At 41.2% G+C, this 3,491-nt stretch overlaps 1 pseudogene; it reads left to right on the plus strand.

The window, feature by feature from the left end:
* Positions 1–2,087: 2,087 nt before the first annotated feature.
* LOC149231602 (polygalacturonase QRT3 pseudogene) lies at positions 2,088–3,229 on the plus strand (annotated as a pseudogene).
* The last annotated feature ends 262 nt before the right edge of the window (positions 3,230–3,491 follow it).

Here is a 3,491-nt window from a genome sequence, read left to right on the forward strand (position 1 = left end):
ACCTCCTTTCTATATATAGGAGTCTAAGGAGTCACAGTATAATCCAGTCGACCTAACAATAATAATATAAAGCCACAAAAATAACAATAGAGGGATTCTATGGGGCACAATAATAACAATATGGGGGCAATAGGGGCACAACAATATTAATAAGGGGTATAACTACAATAGTAATGGGGTAATCACTAGTATTATAGGGACCCAACAACTTCTCGGGATGTTTATTAGATATATGCCTTTCTTCCTGCTACGGATGTGGAGATACATGGATGTTTGCTTATGTACATTATTTTTCATCCATGTAGAGATGTATTTCTCTAGTATTTATGCTTCAGTTATTGCTACCTTATCAGATGGAGTTGGCCCTTTGCGTTGAAGTCAAAGGGGGAGAGATAGAGGATGATGGTATGGAGTTTGTGTATGGTTTCCATCAATTCAAAAGGGGGAGATTGTTGGCATTATGGTGTGCATGGATCCAGCTAGTCGAGGTTTGCATTGGTTCATGATGGCAGCTAGCTCATGTTGGCATTGATTTCAACCATTTTAGCCTAGCCTATGTGTAAATGTCATTCATTGTAGCTTGGTTGCAACTAGTTGACTTGACATTGGGATGATTGTGTTGGAATTGATGTAAACAATATGATGTCACTCATTTTGGTCAAATGTTAGCATTGGTATGGTTGATGGTTGATGGCACACTAGTTGAGTTGGAAACTAAGTCTTCATGTATGTCTTCATGTCTATACTTATGAGGATGACTTGTTGTCCAGAGTGATGTGTTGGCTTGATGATTATGCTACAAGGTATTGTAGGTCTGTCAGAGGTGTTGCAACTTGTAGAAATAATTATTGGAGAGTGGAGGACTTTTTGGCACTCCTCCCAACCTTCTTTGTTGGTCGTCTATGTCAATCTGGTAGTGACACTTTGGGAGACATCTTTTATCCACTTGAAAATGTGTGATAGGCTATGTCAAAGGTTTAGAGCTGAGGTTTGATTATTTTCCCTTATTCTTTGCCCTAGTCACTCCCTTACAGGCTCATGAGAGTGACTAAAAAGTCCCAATCGTTGGGAGATAGGCTTGTGCTAGTGACTGAAGGTTCCATTCGATTTTAGCCAGTGTCATGTGTGCGGATAAGGAATTTCACGAGATTTTCTTCGCATTCCTTGGCTATTCGGAAGAACATTAGAAAGGAAATTCGTAGAGGCTTCCAAAATAAGCTGTAATGGGTGGAATGTTTTTGAAAATGTCCTCCAATGATATTGATCTGAATGGAAATACGCCCATGGTATTTTCCCACCCATGGTATTTACCCATGGTAAAGATTTGAATGGAAATATGCCCATGGTAATGTAACTAAAAAATGTTATAAATAATGAGCCTCTTTTTGTAAGAGGATAGATTCTCCAACACAATGTAGTTGCAACTATTATTTTTTGATCTAATAAAAGTTAGTTCATGCTTGATTTTCTAGTTTTGGTTACCTTTGTTCTTTTCTTAGTGCGGAAATTACTTAGATCTTGGGGCCCTCCGCAAGATGTGGATCAACAGTATCAAAGCGGGTTATGAATCCATGGCATCTGGGATTTGGATATCAAGGATCCTCATTCAAGCTCTCATGGAATTCCTATTTGTTGGGTTGGAGGATTCAGAGGCATTATACACTACTGAGAAGCTCCTCCACTCCCTTATCATTATCATAGTCTTGCTTTCACATTCTGTGGAGGACTGGTACTCTCTAGCTAGCATTCCACATTGCATTCTCAGCTATCTAGGTATCCAAAGTTTTGTGAAATTTAGATTCGGTAAGGAATAAATGGGAGGACCTACACTACTCTATCTCCACCATACTCAACTTGCATGTTCGGAGTGCCCATGGTGGGCACTAACATCTGCAGTTTCTATCCCGACAACACGAAGGCGATCTGTGGCTGGAGGATTCAACTAGGGGCCATCTGCCCCTTCAGCAGAGACCATTCCAATCTTGTGAGCAAATGCAAGGAGAAGCAACCCACACTATCTTAGGCTAGGTGAGAAATTCCTTTTATTTCGTTAATAGAAACCTAGGATTAGGAGGACTAAAGAAGTTATGGGTGACTTGAAAATCAATTCAATATTGGTTGTGGTGTTGTTTCTCGGAATTTTATTTGGTGTTGATAATAATAGGAGTTTGGGGCCATCCAAGCCTCTTGCTCAAACGAATTTGAAATCCTGGAGTCTAGAGAGTCGGGATTCCCTGGTTGCCAATGTTCCCAAGTATCTTAGTCAGGAGGATGTCGAGAGAATTCTGTTTGCTCGTTGGAAGTTGACTCGATCACTAGTTCGACAACCTAGGACAGACAATGAAACAGTCAAGTCACAGGGGCGCTTGTTCTATGTGACAAAATATGGTGCTGATCCAACCGATTCGAGCGACAGCACCCAGGCCATCATGGTACTGATCAACAAGAGCTTTGATGTAGCTACGAGGGAGCACACAATGCCCGGTGTAAGCAACCTCGGAGGCATCGAGATTCTTTTCGAAGAAGGAAATTATCTCATCGGCAAGCCTCTATGGCTACCAGGAAGCGAAGATGCTAATGAATTGATTAATGGTGATACTCCGCGGGCTTCTGAAGATTTCCCAGAGGATCATTACTTGATTGAGCTATGGTCCTCGACCGATGCCAAGGTCGCTACAAGCTTCCATGGGGACGAGCTCACTTCTTCCATGAACAATAATGTCCATCATAGCACATCATACGAGGACATTACTCTGCAGGATTTGATGTTGGATGCAAATTTTTGAGGGGGATGGATTCTGGTGATCAATTCCTTGAGAATCAACATCGATAATTACTATATCTCGCATTTCATGTCATATGGCATCATGGTTCAGGATGAGCATGAGACATTTATCTAGAATTCCTTCCATGGGCAACACAATACCGTCGGTGGAAACATCGGCGAGAAAAAATTTAGTAGCATGGGCATAAGTCTCATGGGAAATGACAATGTTGTAAAATATTTTGTCATTTTTTCAGTTGCTGTGGGGATAGAGGTCAGTGGCCAGGCCAATATATTCACTGGAGTCCACTGCTATAATAAGGTTACAGGCTTCAGAGGCCTTAGAATCAAACTACAACTAAGTGGATTGACTCAAGCGAGGATTATCATTTGTTATATGGACAATACCGCAATTAGGATCCCATGTAGCTTGAAATTATTGATAGTTTCTTTCTTAGCACATAACCGTGATGAAAGAAGATCTGAGGGTAGAAATACCATATAATGCTTGTGACCTACTGTGATACTGACAGTGTGTGGCCTAGCAAATGGACTTCGATAAAGTGTGGGTTTGTGGATGACCCATAACCATGAAAAGTGAAGATTCGAGGATAGAGATTCCCTAGAATGCGTGTGACCAACTATGATACTAATAGTGTGTGGCCTAGCAAATGGACTTCGATGACAATGATTTTGTATGGTTGACCCATAGCCGTGATGCTGACTG

Source organism: Pinus tabuliformis, chromosome J (assembly GCF_031772625.1).
Source record: "Pinus tabuliformis cultivar Carrire ecotype Pingquan chromosome J, CPIR1, whole genome shotgun sequence".
NCBI lineage: Eukaryota > Viridiplantae > Streptophyta > Pinopsida > Pinales > Pinaceae > Pinus > Pinus tabuliformis.